This window comes from Ambystoma mexicanum, chromosome 7q (assembly GCF_040938575.1).
Source record: "Ambystoma mexicanum isolate Mex_15411 chromosome 7q, UKY_AmexF1_1, whole genome shotgun sequence".
In the NCBI taxonomy this organism is placed as follows: domain Eukaryota; kingdom Metazoa; phylum Chordata; class Amphibia; order Caudata; family Ambystomatidae; genus Ambystoma; species Ambystoma mexicanum.
The window spans coordinates 1,025,827,846-1,025,845,362 of NC_090941.1; the positions used below are offsets into that span (position 1 = coordinate 1,025,827,846).

Sequence of the window (17,517 nt, forward strand, 5' to 3'; positions counted from 1 at the left end):
CATATCACAGATGAGCTTCCCTTTTCCTTGAAGTTGCACATTGAAACTGTTGAGTAGCTCTGTTAACATCTGTTAGAAAGGCAAAGTGCCATTTCCATTCTGCATCATTGAGCTCTGGTGGTACTTTGTTTTTTGAAAGAAGAAAAGCTGTAATCTGTGGAAGTAAGTCATAGAAACGTTTCAAAACTCTCCCTCGACTCAGCCAACGGACTTCTGTGTGGTACAGAACATCTCCAGTCACCATTTAGCTCAGACAGAAATTCCTGAAATTGTCTGTGCTTTAGTGCATGAGCTCTAATGAAGTTAACACAAGATATCACAATTGTCATAACAGAGTCAAACTTTAGTGATTTACTACACAGCGCTTGTTGGTGGATGAGGCAGTGTATGGCTATTGGATGAGAATAATTATGTTTGTCCATCTCTTGGTTAATGCGAGCAATTACTCCTTTCTTAGACCCCACCATGCTAAGAGCACCATCAGTTGTCACACTGGCTAGTTTAGCCCAGTCCAGCTCCAAACCATTCAAAGTTTGGCAAACCTTTTCATAGATATCCTCTCCTGTAGTTGTTCCTTTGATGCTTTGCAGTGCAGCAAGCTCTTCTGTGACTTCGAAATTGTCATTCATCCCACGAATAAAAATTAAAAGTTGTGCAGAATCACGAGCCTCATTGCTTTCGTCAAATGCCAAGGAAAAATAGGAAAGTTTTTTTTGTCAGGTTTTGCAAATGCTGATAGATTGTCTCCCATTTCTTCAATCCGTCCGTGAAAGTTTAGGTCCTGAAAGACTCACTGTACTAAATAAATCGGCCTTCTCTGGACACATCTCTTTGGCAACAGAAAGAAGGCATTCTTTAACAAATTCTCCCTCCACGAATGGTCTGCCAGTGCGCGCTATTAGCTTGGCAACTTGAAAACTTGCTCTCAGTGATGAAATATTTAGCTGCTTCTGCTTCACAAAAGTATTTTGCTGAGCTGTCAATGTATTTTTCAGTTTTAATATTTTATCTTTTCTCACTTCTCCGACCAAACAATCATATTTATCTTTATGTTGAGTTTCATAGTGTCGACGCAAATTGTATTCTTTGAACACAGACACTATATTCTGGCATATCAAACACACAGCTCTTTCCTTGTACTGTATGGAAAAGTAATCATAAGTCCACTTTTCTTTGAATATCCTACACTCCGAGTCAATTTTTCTCTTTCTTGACATCATTGTTTCCTAGGGATTCCAAATTGCTATTAGTAAAATACCAATAAAAACAATATACCAGCAACATTCCCCCACATTAGGTGCAATATAGTCCCCCACATTATGCTGGCAGTATAGTTCCCCCCACATTAGGCTGGCAGTATAGTTCCCCCCACATTAGGCTGTCAGTATAGTTCCCCCCCACATTAGGCTGGCAATATAGTTCCCCCCACATTACGTTGACAGTATAGTTCCCCCCACATTACGTTGACAGTATAGTTCCCCCCACATTACATTGACAGTATAGTTCCCCCCACATTGCGGGGCTTATGTACCGGGCATGGTATCGGGGACTCTAAACGAGTCCCTGATACCATAAAAATGCCTGGTATCAGTCCCGATACTGGTATCGGGACATCCCTTCTGACCACCGCTCCGGCCATAGCAGGACCGGTGGTCAGAACACCGAAGGGACGCGCCGCTGGTAAACACTTACCTCCAGCGCGCGTCCTTTCTTCTCCGCTTCTCCGCCTCGGTTTCCATGGGCGTGCGCACGCATGGGACGTCAGTGACGTCGCTGCGTGCGCCTACTCCCAGCGGTCCCCGCGTTTTTAAAGTAAACGTGGGCCGCAGGGACTTCTCAGAGGCATCCTTGTGTTCCGAAAGCATCTTTCGGAAACACAAGGATGTCCTGAGGCTAAAACACCCGGCGGGCCGGGTAAATGCGCTCCGTGGGCCGCATGTGGCCCGCGGGCCGTAGTTTGAGGACCACTGGCTTAGACCATCCGAACCAAGACCCTACTGGTGCTAAAGTGTCAGCTACTTTACTTGTTGCTTTAAGGAGAGCAGAACATGGTTAAAAATATTTTTTAAAGAACGCCCTCTGTCTGCACTAACTCTGCCCCCTTTCTAATAGGATCGAAAGCCTTTTCGGTGTGCAGCACCCTGGTGGGGAGGGTACAGCAGTCAAGCTGTTCTAGACGTGGAGTGGATGTTGAGCAGAGGTAAAAGAGTAACCTGTACAGTTTGAATGTGATGCTCTGAGAAATGTGGATCATGAGGGCTCCCAGGTTCGGTTTGACAATCTGCTCGCCGGCGAAGGGGCTGGTGACTCGATGCACAGTGAGTTGAACGGCTCTGGTGCAGCATTTTAAGGTCACAGTTCGAAGAATCCCCTAGGGTCTAGTTGACGGTCTATGGAAAGCTGCAACGAAGTTGCTAGCAGTTTGACAAGACTGTTTTGAAGGCTGCGGACAAACTGAAGGGCTTCGATCAAGCTTGGGCAATGATTTGCTCAGTTAGCGTGGTGTAGCGGCAAATGGGTTCGAATGTGCAGTTAAGGGGTTTGAAGAGCGGGTGAGTGCCAAAGGCTGCTCCAGATGGGTCTTTATGGTTCAATGCAGTGGAACAGGCTCAAATTGCGGTTCAAATTGCTTTGTATGTGGCCTAAAACTAAACTCCTCCTTCTTGGACACAGTCTTCACCTCACTGGCAGAGGACTTTGGAGAAATCAACTTTCCCAACAGAGGTCCAATGAATTCTTGCTCAGGTTTTTGTTTGAAAGTCAATCTCAGAACTGGTGGTAGATTCTTTCTTTTTAAAGGCAAAATTCCACAGGCAATTAGACTAAACCTAGCCTGCTTTAGAGGTCCAATCCCCGTTCTTAGAACAAGTGGACTTAGGGTGTGATGCCAGAAGGCAAAGTGCATTGTGCTGAAGGGAGTGGAGGGGAAACGTAGACAAGTAGAGGCAGAGAGAAACAGGCTGATGTAACCTTCCTCGAGCTGTAAAGTCGGTCTACACTAACCCTGCCTCCTTCCCAATAGGATTGAAAGCCTTTTTGCTGTGTAGCACCCTGGTGGGGAGGCAAAGCTTTTTGTGAAGGACTATGCCCTTTGATTCCTAATCACAGGACGGCTTCCTGTGAAGTGGCTGCCCCAATGGGGAGGGTGTTGCAGTCCCTCACAAAGGCATACAGAGTGGCAAACCTCAAGGCTAGAGTCTTGCAGCAAAGATTGCCTGTCTTGGGGAGGATACACAAAAAACTTCACAGCTGAACTGGCCTCACAGGGCAGACGCTGACTTGGATAACAGATGTTGGTCACCATACCTTTTAAACTTTGGTATTGTTTATATTTAAAGTGTTAGGTGCTACCAGGACAACCTAATCTAAGTTGTCCTTTTTTTTTTTTAGCAGTGGTGCACATCTTAACTGCAGCCCCTGCTCTGCATAGACTTGGCTGTCACTGCAGGCTTTAAATAGGTACCTGTGACTTCAGAACCTGCTGTAACTGGAGACCAGGCTACTTATGCTTTTGGCATGGAGTTTATAAAAGGGGAATTTGATTGGCAGATTACCCTTCCAGAGATGGAATTACTAGTATAATTGTATTAAATTAATACAAATCAAAGTCAGTCAGGGTCTCGATACCCTTGCCAAATGGCAATTCGTCACAATCATCCTTGACTATGATCTGGCCAAGGGACATTTCCGATTGCCCTAGTTTGTCTTTGATCCCCAATTTCTTCATCAAGCAGGCCCTTTTCAGCGGAGACAGAGGCTAGGAGTGTTCACAATTCCTTAGTCTGGAGGGGCAAGAGCAGAATTATACTCTAGCCTCCCTGTATAAAATCCAATACGCATTGGCCTACAGAGGACTTTAGGTATCCCTAAAGTTACTGAGTCGGAAGGGAGCATTGCCAGTCGGTAGCATGATGATTTTGGAGAAGAGTCTGATCTTCTGGGCCTGTGTCCTGTGCATGCTTGGAAGTTCCGTCCACTTCTGAAAATGGACTGCTGGGCTCTTGATTGTCCAGAGAAGGTTGGATTACACCAGGGTGACTGTTCGGTTTTATTTTGTTCCCCTGAGCATCCTCAGAGCTTCTCTTTATGAACCCATTGTAACTTACAGTCCACTCTTCACCAAAGAGTTTGGATCCCTAGAACAGGAGGTTGTAGTGCTACATTTGTCAGTGAGCTCAGTCTGACTTGCATATGCCCATGGGCCGTTACAGCCATTCCCATCATGAGCAGGGCTGCACGGACTCCCATAGTAAAATAAATTCTGCGAGAACTCCACTTGATGTATGGGTTTCAAAAGGGAGGAACGTTTGTGACCTGTTTTAGATGTGGGTATAGAGATTTTGGATGTCCTCGAGCAAGAACTACGTTGTCTATGAAGAATACTTGGAGGCCCGAAGAGAGATGCGCCCCTCTGTAAGCCTTGCGAAGGGGATACATTAACCTTGTCAGTAGGGTCACTCGCAGCAGCTTCCCCTGGGTGGGGGGGGGGTCAGAAGGGTGACAAAGTTGGATAACTAAGTATCTGCTTCCACAGAGGTGGGCATGGCTGCCTATAAGTTCCCCTTGAACCATGGGATGTAAATGCAATTTGGCTTCTTCCAGCACAGGATTCATGGGCTAGTCCACTTAACAGAGCATGGGCCCCACTGGCCCCAATTCGGCAGAGCAGGCAGTAGCAGTGTAAATCACGAACGAGATTGTGACCAAGCTGTGCAGACCAAACAAAACAGGATGGTAAGGACCATGGGTGGCTGTCTTGCAGAGGTGGGGGTTTTAAGGTTTAGTAAAAGGGTCTTGGGGAGGGGGGGGCAGAATGTGGGTATTCGACCATCTGCAAAGTATGTGGGCGGTCGCCTGGTTTTTAATTTAAAAAAAATTAAATTGAATGGGGCAGATCATCCTCCAGGAAAATGTGTGGGGCTAATCCACACACATTTTCTTATGGTCACCGCACGACATGCGCATAGACCTCTGTACTCTGGGTGGACACCGCCTACAGGTGCAATACCCACCTGACCCATTTAGTTCAGAAATGACGACCAGGAGTACACCATGTCATCTCAGAAGGGGGAGGGCCAAACCTTCCCCCTGCCATGGCCAGCCTAATTAACGAAGGATCCATGGATCCACCCTGACCTTTTGTTGAGCCCTATAGTTGGTGGTAGCATTCATATACTAATCAGTTTAATTCTAACAGGCCCACACGGGGCCTGGCTGCAAAGGCTAACCAAGGAGACTGGGAAACCCCAACACCCTTTCATATGCACTATCCACTTGAAGCCAGCTCCCACCCTCAGTATCGATTGACATTGAAATGTCATGTATGGCACTGCGTGTTTACAGTAGTCCTCCCTGCAGGCGGACCCCATTAAGAAGGTATTTGGGTTTGGCCGGAGCCAGAAAGTCTGCTCTCGCCGCAGCTTCAAGGGAGACTTGCCGCTTTAATCGGGAACCACAGAGGGCTCCATTAACCAGAGGGACCCTTTGATCCACAACAGACAGGAAGATGGGTGGTACTTAGTATTACATGGTTTCATCCCTTTTACCTTTTCTGTTGCAAAGCACTCTGGTTATGACCTAATGCTTACAGGGGATTGTTGATGGGGATCCAATATTGGTTCACAAAGGTAGGATTAGCCTACACCAAAACCTATGGTCCAATGGGCTTTAAAAGGGGGTGCAGCCCCTCTTTTGGCAGATCATCTGAAGACTTTGCAAGAAGAACTTGGCATTGTACCCTGCCTGAAGGTACAGTCCGCCTTACATCTTCCGCCATTGAAGGAAAGCCAGGACCTCCAAGAGTGAAGCAAGATCCCTCCCCAAAACATCTCCCAGGGAACAGAGGGTGATCCCAAATCCAGAGGACCATCCAGCAGCTTCAGAACTAGTACCCAGCCAGCACACAACGTGCCCTGCTAGGCTCTGCAGCAAGCTTCCAGGGTGGGAAGTTCCAGAGTCTCAACCAAGCCATGGACCAGGCAACTGCATGCAACACTACTCCGCTTTGGCCCGTCCGCCTTAAAGGATGACATGAGCCCAGTGAAGAAGCTAGGAGGAGTGCATCGACATGCATCTACCGGCGTCTGCCTTAAAGGACAATTTTGAGCCAGTAGAGCCCCTCTAGCTGCAACAGATTGCACCATTGACTGTTATGCCAGAGTCGCTTAATCCGTCGACATTCTTCGGCCAGTGCTTCAGAACCGCTGACCAGCACTGCTGACGCCAAGCCGCCGTGTAGGACTGCCTGCTGCCGGGTACCCAGAGCTGTCTCCCGTCTTGAACTGGCACAGAAGCTGCAAAGCTCCCTGAAACCAAATTGACCTTGTCGAGCACCAATAACTCCCACAGCACAAGGTGCGTTGTGGTTCTGTCTATCTCTGAAGGCCCATAGTGACATTTTACGACCAATTGCTCCCTTTGTGTTGAAACAAAGTATCCTTGAACTTTTGGGATCAATTACTGTACTGACTGCCCTCCTGGCAGTATCCAGAGTGCATCCCTTTTCCTTCTTTGACACTGTCCTCTGCATTCCTTTACCAGGCTGGTTATATTTTGTAGTGTGCTAGAACGGTCTGTTATATGTTGTAGATATGTGTAATGAAACCTTGACTGGACAGTGCCTTATAATCATAGGGAATTGTATTTTCACTGTGTTGCGAGTAACCAACGATCCACCACCTTTTCTAGATGAGCCTTCGGTCCACGTTACCAAAATTGGAGATGGAGGTTTCTAATGTGCTTGTGTTTGCAATCTGTTCGGATCCCTTCTGATGTACTAGAGGTGTGAGGCTGATTGGTGGTTTAGAGACTGATGATCATCCCTGCTGGTGCCTCAGAAGTTGATTCGTCACACGAGTCCCCTTCATTTAAGTTAAAACTGGGTCGAGGAAAGAGGCACGTGGTGGTATGTGTTCTGAGGCCAAAATAGGTTGGGTAATGGACGGATTCATTGATATGGTCTGTCATCCCTTTGCAGTTGGCACTAGGAGATTTTTCCCAACGCGGCGTTTTTAATTTTGGCTCCTTCTAGGAAATCGCCCTCTTGAGAAAGTTGCAGAGTTGTGAAGCATGTGTATAATTTGCAGGGACTTTTTAAAATCCCGGCAGGGCCGTCGGTCGCTTTCACTCTTTGGAGGTCGATAACATGAGATTATTTTATTAATAGCAGCGCCTGCTATTGTGCTACGGGTCTCTGTTGTAGATTGTCTTTATAAAATGAAACTATATTTGCGAGCAATTGATCTCTTGCCTATGTGTACATTATTTAAAACCTTTTTTGTTTTGAGTGTTGATTACTTTTAATAACGGGTTACAGAATTAAGCAAGCAAGTAGTCGTTTTTGACGCGACTTTCGGCAGAGGCCCGAATAGACCAGGCACCGCCGTGGGCGGTAAGCGACCCAGGTTTGGAAAACGGAGCCCCGCAGCAGTCGGTCGCGCATCCCCCTGCCGCAGGCAGCTCCGGGACTGGCCGCCGGGCTTGTGCAAGCCACATCCCAGGCCCCGGAGCACTCTGGGTATCGGGCGACGCCGCCTGCTTCCAGGAAAAGCCGAGCGGCAGGGCCAGGAGGAGTGAGTGCAACGCGGCCAGGGAGCTTCCCCGCACCCCGGCCGCCTGTTCTTGCTACGACTTCGCATACTTTACGCGGTCGCGCTGTAACTTAGCCAGACTTTGCTGTCCTGCTGGAACTGAAAGCGGCGTTTACACGGGACCTGGATGCGGGCCAGCACCAGTTCAGGATTTAAAGTGGATCGCTTTGGTAAGGCCTTGCTTGCAGCGCTTCCAGGAGCACACTCTTTTGCGTGTGATAACCTGTACATTCTCGGACCCCGAGTGCTCACCCGCGGTCATTGGTGCCATCGCGCCATGACCGGACAATAGTTCATCTTATTTCTGTGCGTGAATCTGGATGGAGTGGCTCGGTTTACAGTGGCACTCGAAGTCCCAGTGCGTGTCTACTTAGACTTGGAGGGTATTTGCGGCTTGGGCGGGGAGGGCCAGGGCTGCTGCTGCACCCCGTGTAGATCAGACTGACCCTCTGTTCAGACAGGCTTTTGGGGTACTGTGGCCTCCCTGCTCGGATAACTGGATCGGCGCAGGATGGTTTCTTTCCACTGACTGCAGTTCTCTTCCAGACGAACCCATATGTCGGGGGGCAGGTGATGGGGAGGGGGGGTGGGTTGGTGGAGGGTACTTTAAAACCCGTGCTTTTAGTGCAGTACCTGCAGTGCAGATAGTGCGTGGGGCTGGGACGCATATACGTTTCAGTGGGTGGGAGATCAGTTGGATACGAAGCGACAAAATATTTATCGAAAAGAAAACTACCCAAAGCCGGCTTTTTATTAGTAATTGCCCCCCCCGTTCCTCACCCGAAATTAAATAGCTTGCTATGAAGATACACGTCAGTGACTCGAAGACCTTGGTCACTTACTGCAAAGAATTCTCGTTTTAATACTGTGTCCCAGAATGTGTTTAGCAGGTTCTTTTAAGTACTAAATTCAGTTAATTATAATAGCCGTGTACATTTCGCACACCTAGCAAATTTAGTCCAACCAAACGCAGTAACACTCTCCTACATCTTGGGTGATCCCATCAAGGACTCCCTTAAAACTCAATGAGTGACTTTTCCAGCTGAGGGTTGAACTAAACTGCTAGAGGCTGTGGAAATGTTGATGAGCAGTTCACCCATCCACCCTCTTCCTTGCTCCAGGACAGTGACGGACAGTGAATGACAATCTTTGCCACTGATCTCGGGAGACCTCTGGACCCCTCCTAGAGATTGGCAGACCACGTTCCGTCCTTCTACACGAGTGAACAGTAGCAGGGCTCCAGTCGTGGGTACACGTGGTTGGATGGTGTACGTCCACTTTTTTTCCAGAGGGCGGATGCCTTCCCCACAGGCCTTTCAGAGGCTGTACAAATTACTTGGCATTCGGAATAAGCTGCGGTCGCCAGGGCGTGTTGGGGATTCAAACTCTGGTCGTCTGGTTCACAGGTTGGGCACTTCACCACTGCACCATATGACTAGATGAAAGCGGTTTCACGACTGAAGGCAGAATATTGGGATTGGTTGTGTCGGGGCTGGTGCCTGGTGAGCACTGTGGGTCGGGTGGAATGGGATGTGGGAGGGCAACAGCTGAAATGTGCATGCTCTGGTCCCGTTTAGAGCAGACCCATTCCCAGACCAGGAGCAAGCACCAAACCTGACCACTTTGCATCCATAGCTCTCCCAGGTTCTCTACACCGGTTGAGGTGGGGGTTGTCTGCCCCCTCTCTCCTTGGACAAGTCACTGTTCTTCCGGCAGCTCAGCACTTTGTCTCCACAGTCCGACAACCTTGCTGGCTCTGGCAGCAGGTCTGGGCTAGTGCTTCGATACTCCCCTTCTGGGCAATGAGCTGACTTTAAACCTCTGCGGTATAAGGCTACTAGTATTACCAGCAAACAGCCATGGCGCCCAGCAGGAGTGGTTGATAAATTGGCGCTGGTCCAGCCGAGTCATGGTAGTCCAAAGGGCAAAGACTGGAATGGAGACCTGGGCAAAAGTCGAGGGACCATGGGGCTGGACGGCTTCTGGCCATTTTTTTGAAAGCCTGGATGCTGTCTACCATTTGGGCTTTTGAGGACTATAAAAACGGAGTAACGCCTTGCTGCATTCCTTTGGTGTGAAACAAAGTCGCTGCCAGGATTGAAACCCAGGTCGTATGGGTTGGAGGCAAGAGATTTAGCAGCAAGACCACAGGAATCACTGTTAACTGCTAGTGGAATGCCGCACATTGACAGCCCGCTATACTGGCTATGTTCCATTAAAGATGCTTAAAAAAGGTGCGTCCCTTCTATAATTGGCCAGCAGCCTAAGAAAATGTTCTCTTGGCAAATACTTATTTGGTCTGTTCACTTTCTTCAATTGTGAAAGACCAGTTTAATAAAATGTGCATAATTAGTTTTAGGATCTGTTCACTTCCTATGATGTCCCTTCCAAATGTGTGTGTCAGAATCCCTCCCCCACTTTTAAAGTTTCTTTTGACGATTCGAACCCTAGCAATATGTGAAGTATATCATATTTCATGTGTTCACTTTCCGCAGTGTGTAGTTGAAAGTTCAGTCTCCATTGTTGACGAGAACCCTAGCTGACACAGGGAGAAGAGGTAGATCGCTGCTGAAGATTTATACCTGCCACCTTTGCTTTGCAGAGAAGGTTCAGGAGCCCAAATGCATTGCGGAGACCTCGGTCTTGGTTGGGCGTGTTAGTGACTGTCCCCTGAGCTTGTACGAACTGCTTCGGTGCAAATCTCAGAAGACTGTTTGAAAAATAACTGGTAGGCCCTGCAGAGCACAAACGTTGATGCTCTACAGGGGATTAGAGATGCTAAGCTCAACTCTGAGCTCTTCAACTTCCTTCTCGAGCTCTCTGCCTCCAACTCCCTCAGGGTCATTCGCTTCTCCAAGCAACGAGTTGGTGGTAGATCTTTCTTCGGCCAGTGCCTACCTCTGGAACAGCCTCCCTGCCTCCCTTAAACTTGAGAACCATCTCCGGTTCCGGAAGCACCTCCAAAACCTTTCTCTTTGCTTCGGCTTTCTCTCCTACTCTCCTCTCCTGACCTGGCTGAAACCTGAACTACACGGACTACCTGGACACCCGCTGATCTCGGGCCCAGGTCCCTCCCCTGCCAGAATCTCACACCCGCACTGGCCACACCACGCAATCGGGGACTGTTTCTGTATCCCGACAGTCCTCTACCAACCCCGACACCTGATGTCCACACTTAACCATGCACTTTCCACTTGCTGGCCGTTACTTACTGTTCTCATCTTGTACTGCACTGTCCCTGCCCCCTTCCCACGCACTTGCGTGATCTGAATGACACTTGGCCTAGTAGGATTGTTGTCCTCTGTTCCTCTCCCTGCCTCGTCGCATCTTGAAGCACTTGTGCATAGGCGCGTCATAAATGCCATATCATATAGCCTCGTTTGTGTTCGACTTTTGCTTGCAATTAAGGGATGGTCTTCACACCATGTTTCAGAAAGATATTTCAGGATACGATTACCTTGTCATTCCTGCTGATATATTGTCATTCATACAGATCCTCGTATGAAACTGACTGTTCTACGCAGCCTATCTGAGGGTTTGTCCGATGGGTGGATGTGCAGTGCAATGCGACTGCCAAGTGTGCATGTGGGTTTTGTGTTGTGGTTTAGCGTTCCTCTTGTGGCGGAGTAAGGGTGATTGCAGGGTCCCAACAAGAGCCTAATTCACAAGAATTTCCACTAGCCCAAGGTTGGCCGCACAGGGATCCTCCGAGCAGGGAAATGGATATTCAGGCATTTGGGTAGGGGTTGGTAAGGTGATTTTCTCTAGAGCACTGTGATTTTTGGAGATTGATTATAGGGCGCGAGGAGGCAGTATTTTTCTCTAAAGAAGGCTATGTATTACTGCAATCACGTTTGTATCCATTATAAAACATTTGTACTGCATTAACCCGATGGTACAGACAGAGGACATGCATTGAATGTATCATGGCAATTGTACATGTAATTTGCATGTGGCTACATACAGAACACCTGCATCCTCAATAACGTGTAAAGTATAGCCGAGACCTCCACTATAGATAGTTGCCCTTGCCCTAGAGGATTGATAGGCTAATACCCAGTCCCCCCTCTTGAGCTGCAACACACAGAATGCAGCCGAGTCCCACGAAAAATTTGTTCCTGCTGTAACATAGTCACTGACATAGCAGTCATCTCTGCGTCTTAACACAATGATCTGCATGATTTTTGTGTTAATCATCTCTGCTAGTAATTGAATAGTCTTCCGATTACTGGTTGAATGCAACTTAATGCTCTTTTTATGTTCATGTTTGCACAGACTATGGTCTTTTGAAAGGTCATCCACTCCACAGCGGTTTGAAGCCATACCAATGACATTAGGTGCTATACAAATATGAAATAATTTAAAATAAAGGGGTATTGTGTTTTCTACTGGCAGTCTTTTCTCATTTTGGATTTAAGTTTGCAACTCCATTGAGAATGCATGCCTATTTCCTTTCAACACTACTCTGGTGTGCTGCTTTCCGAAGGGGCCCTCCAATTCACTATGGTACCCCCGGTTGTGAGAAACGTTCAAGGTGATAATTTCCTGAGATGCATGTGCAGCAGAGCCGCTAGACTGAGTGCCCCTCACAGGCTGCACTAGGCGGCGTTTAGTGAGGGAACACCCAGAAATCCAGTGAGTCAGGGCAACAAACCATGCATTGTGCTAATGACTGTTGTACCCACCCTCCTCTCTTGTGCATTGACAGGCCAGGGCTCTTGTAAGCCAGCCATTTGCTCGATAAGTTATGGTTCTTTGTGCTACATCATATGCTCAGTCACCCTAACGTTATTCTAGGCCCAGACTGCACATACTTACACCTGTCTTGGTAGTTTGAAATGTTCTAGTCTTCTCTGGTAGTGCAATATCCTCTAATCTGCTGTCTTGCCTGTTTATGTAATGCCATGTCCAGCAGTCCTCTGGCTTAACTCCCTACCCCCAAATATATACCACTGTTAGCGATTGCATGCCTTATAAATATCCCATAACTTAACATTAGCCCTGATTTGGCGTCTTCAGCTTTTGTCCCTACGTTCTCAAAACTGGCAGTAGAGTATTACTGTTTGCTGTCTGAACAGTCTTGGGACGGGCTGACCTGGTGTAAACCTTGATCCTAAGTGCTGTGGGCATGTGAAGTTTCCAGAGGGTTGGCCTCCACAGGAGCTCATATCCCACCAAAGCTGATAATTCGCTGCTGCTGTATGCCAATATCTTACCTGTGCCAGCTTTAAACTGTGTCCTGTTTCCTTTTCACCATCCTGGAAATGATCCACGAGTAGCTCGTCCAATAGGTAAGCCATAACCTGCCTTAAGCGTTCATATCTTAACTGCATTGCCCCTGTCTGTATACCCTGTGCATGAATAAGTGGACTCGAATACAACCCTAATGCAGAGGTCGACATTAGGATTGGATAAGCAGGAGCTAAAAGCAGCTCCTGGGTATCCAGCATTCACCAGTGACCAGGAGCTACCACTGGAGAAGCAGGAGCTAAAAGCATCCCCTGAGTATCCAGCATTCACCAGTGACCAGGAGCTACCACTGGGAAAGGAGGAGCTAGTACCCAGCGTTCCGCAAATCACACTTCTATGTGAGATGACAACCTATCATTTTGTCCATTATTTACGACCCCATATGCTTTAAATATTGTATAGATGGTCCCAAATGAACAGTTAAATTTACATAGGTGTTGGGCCGCAGCTGGCATGGGGAGCCAGGCGCTACTATGCTACAAGAAGGCACTAAACTCTCAGCTCCCCTTAATTTCGAACTATAATGTAAATATTTCTAGAAGTCACAGCTTTTTGTGTGTACTCCATCTTTACTTGGACTCCTTCTTTTACTTTACGTGCTTTCCACTTCATAGCACGCACTGAGGCAAGTGGATTTGGAAGATTGTAGTGTTTGACGTATTTGGAAACACATAGGTTTGCAAAACGCTGAACTCTTTACACATTGGTAACATTCTTCTGTGTTTCGCTCATACGCCCAGCCCACAAGTGTGAATGCCAAGAGCTGAAAAGTGCACATTTGTGATTTACAAGGCTATGTCCTTGGAGAGTACCACACCGCTTGTCTGCCAAGCCTATGGATCGGTTATGTTGCTTCTCGGTGTTCGAATGGTTCTCTGCAAGGTTGTTCCTGCTGGGTGGTTTATTTTTAGAATTGGGGGTTATTACGTTTGGAAATGGTCCATGTAATGTAAGAAAGCCAGCTATTAGCTAAACCAATTGGGGTGGGACGCTGGGCTATTTCCATATATTGAGTGGGACATTTTTGTACGCCCGATCTTTCAGTTACCTAAAGCGATGTCAGAATTTCATGAATGCACCCTTCTATGCATAGGCATTCTTAACGGTGCGTGTAGACATGTACACACACGCCTGTCTGGTGCCAGCTCTCCCCCAGGATCCATGCTTCTTTGCCAAGGCATGGAAACGCCTGTCTGGTGCCAGCTCTCGCGCAGGATCCATGCTGCTTTGCCAGAGCATGGAGATGCCTGTCTGGTGCCAGATCTCCCCCACGATTCATGCTTCTTTGCCAAAGCATGGGAACGCCTGTCTGGTGCCAGCTCTCCTCCAGGATCCATGCTAGTTTGCCAAGGCATGGAAACGCCTGTCTGGTGCCAGCTTTCCCCCAGGATCCATGCTTCTTTGCAAAGGCATGGAAACGCATGTCTGGTGCCAGCTCACCCCCAGGATCCATGCTTCTTTGCCAAGGCATGGAAACGCTTGTCTGGTGCCAGCTCTCCCCCAGGATCAATGCTTCTTTGCCAAGGCATGGAAACGCCTGTCTGGTGCCAGCTACCTCCCAGGATCCATGCTTCTTTGCCAAGGCATGTAAACGCCTGTCTGGGGCCAGCTCTCCCCCAGGAACCATGCTTCTTTGCCAACGCACCAGATAATTCACAGGGTACCAGCTTACCGCCAGAGACTATTGATGCGTGTTAAGCCACCCACGGACTGTGGTTTTAAAATCAAATATATATATATATATATATATATATATATATATATTTTTTAGTTCTGGGCCTGCAGATTGCAGTAGTCGCAGCGCCCTTTAAAACCACCTCGAGTGAAGTGCAAGCGTGGAAACAAGGCTTACCTCAACTTGCCACGTGATTGCCTTTATCCTTTTCTTGCTGCATTAACCCTCACTGGGGGTTTCTTTATCGTCTGGGGTAGGAAACGTTATTTGTCAAACCGCACAGATAACTGTTGTGCTATGATCTGTGCACTTTGTGAAATCACAGAAATAAATAAGGGCATCTCCTTGATGAATTTGCTGATGCTGATTAAATGTCGCGTTGAGGCGTTTCTGTTCTCCTTCTTCCTTCACGTGTATGTATAGGTGTACCTATATGCTATTTGTATTTTTCTTTTTCCTCTTATTCACGACCCACGACAACACAGTCCATGCTCCTCCAGCTCCACCTTCGCCCATTACTGAGGCTCCAGCTCTGGTGCAGGTCCAGACCCTCACCAAGGAAGAACCCTGAAAGGTGACTGGCACCACCCCTCTGGGGACAGAGGACCAGCAGGACGGACTAGGAGCAGCAGGATATGCCCTCCTCATCAAAAGCCTTCCAAGACAGGATTGCGGGCTGTCCGTATAGCTGGGTATCACCCAACAGAAGGAGCGGCCCGAAGCAGGAGTTCTGCTGAGGTCCTGAGCATCAGGGCGGAGGAGAGGTCACGGATCCCCCTAGAAAAGGCTGTGGAGGCTTTGGCCAAGAAAGTAGAGATAAGGTGGGCCAAGTAGACATTGAAGAACCAGGGTGAGAGGTTGGAGCTCTGGGGAACACGCCACATGTGGGGGGAGTTGGAGAGAAAGTACCCAAGTTGGACCTGGGAGGGTCGGTCCTGGAGGAAGGTCAACCAAACCAGGGCCTTATCCATGATGCCCAGGTTCTAACGTAGACAATTGATCAGGATGGCATGATGGAACGTGTCAAAAGCAGAGGAAAGATCAAGGAGAATGCCAGAATGGATGTGAGCTCTCTTCTTGGTCAGGACAGAGTATATTGCCTTTGGAGAAGGCGACAGACCAGTTTCCCAGAGGATGCGTGCAATGGCCTCCACTTCCTCTCAGCCACCCTACATTTGCATTTCAGGGTGGCGAGATTTGAGCCTTACCAAGAGTTGCACTTGGAGGTAGGCTTCAGATGGATTCTCATGACTGGGGCAAGGACATCCAGAGAGTTGGAAAGATGCTTGTTAGAGAAGGCTTTGTCAGGGTGTGAGTCAGCTGCCGGCGTAGGGGAGCAGAGGAGGTAGCAGCAAAGGCCTCCACTGACGAACGCTTCCTGAGCCGAATGACCGAGAAGGTAGGGGGCAGAGCTGGGGTGGCTTTTCCAGAGTACAGAGTTTTAGATGAGGGGAGAGCAGAAAGTGGTTCTGTAGTCCTGTAAAGGTACGGTGACCATTTTCTGTAGGACCTTTGCAATCCAAGATGCAGCCCTACAGAGAAGGGGTGCATCTGCCACATTTGCTCCCTAAAAATGGACAAATACTCACTACACATATGGGAAAAAGACATGTCGAATCTTGCATCTCTTCTTTCGCCCTTATAGCTCCAGGGTTAGGTTTTGACCAGTAGTGCACATAATAGCACAGGAAGAAACGATCATGCGAACTGCCTGAATGGAAGAAGTAAACCTGTATCTTTTAGCGTGCGTGAATAACTGTGCACAGAAATATTACAAAAACCTTTCTGTTGATCAGTTTTACTAGCTTATAAAATACTCTCATTGGCAATGGGACTAATGGGACTTAAATTTTTACTCCCTAAAACATAATTTTACTCCTAACTTAAAAAAAAATAGGGAGTAAAATACTCCAATTTCAAATCTTATCTGGAGCACTGCCATGATGTATTTGCAATGGGCCCAACATTATTTAAGTTTTTTGAAAGTGGAGAAATTAGAACCTTCTTTAATGATATTGGTACTGTACCATGGGAAAGGGATGGATTAATATTGTGGGCAGCTATGGGAGCTTGCTGGAATGTAGTTAACCTGCCACCAGGCTGGGATGACATTTAACTTCGGATGCGTAGGTTTAAGCAGTAAAAGTAAGGCTAAGTCTAACTCAATCGTATTAGTTTGCAATACAAAGGGAGAGTTGGCCAGTATGGTGTTACCCACTTTTCTCAAGCCTAGGACCATGCTTGTCAGACTGCGAGAGGTTGTTCTGTATGTCCCCATCCTTAGTAAATGTTACTTGCCTGATGGCAGGCTCAAGCTTATGGGCCTTGGGGAATTTATCTTGAATGTCTGATTTTGGAAACCACAATATTAACATTGTGAACCAACTGTTTAAAAGGGCTGAAGGCAGAGGACAAACAAGAGGGTTGAATAAAAATCTTAAAGTTTTTATTGCCTTTTTCTATAAAACCTAACATTAACCCCCATCCCTGCCCTCTCCCCTTCCCTTCATCCCCACTGTACCCATCACTCCCTTGAACTCTTTCCAGTCCATGTTCTCCCATTCTCTCTGCACCCTCATATCCCCCCCATTTCCCCTTTCCCAATCCTGTTGGGTCTTGTCCCAGTCCCCAGTTTCTGCCCCTCCTCTCTGTTCCGCTTCTCTGTATATCATCTCCCCAACTCTCTGAGGTCGGGTATCCCTCACTCTGATTTGTAGCTAAGCCAACCCTAACGGCTTCATATTCCCCAGGCACCATGTACCTCTTGAGTCTTGTTGCAGGTATTAAAAAAATGATGCCCAATTCTGAGCAATTCCCGATGGTCCACCTGGATAGAATACGGCGCCCATTTCCGTGCCACGAAATTCCAACCCATTTGTGCTTTGGGGGGGAATCTTTCGGTTTCCATTTCTGGGCCACTACCAATGCTGCCACCGCTATCAGGAATACATAGGCTTTTCACTGTTTTTTTTGTTAGTAGGGTTTCCAGCGCCCCTCCCAACC

General features: G+C 47.8%; 1 protein-coding gene across 4 annotated transcripts in view; it reads left to right on the forward strand.

Moving 5' to 3' along the window:
• Nucleotides 1-17,517, forward strand: part of NUMA1 (nuclear mitotic apparatus protein 1) — a 1,289,555-nt gene that overhangs the window by 84,334 nt on the left and 1,187,704 nt on the right. The window contains exon 1 of one of the 4 annotated variants that reach the window (XM_069640303.1): nucleotides 7,532-7,759. The exons of the other annotated variants lie outside the window; for them this stretch is intronic. The gene's annotated coding sequence lies outside the window, so the exon portion shown is untranslated. Of the gene's footprint in view, nucleotides 1-7,531; nucleotides 7,760-17,517 lie in introns of those variants that run through there. 4 annotated transcript variants of the gene reach the window in all.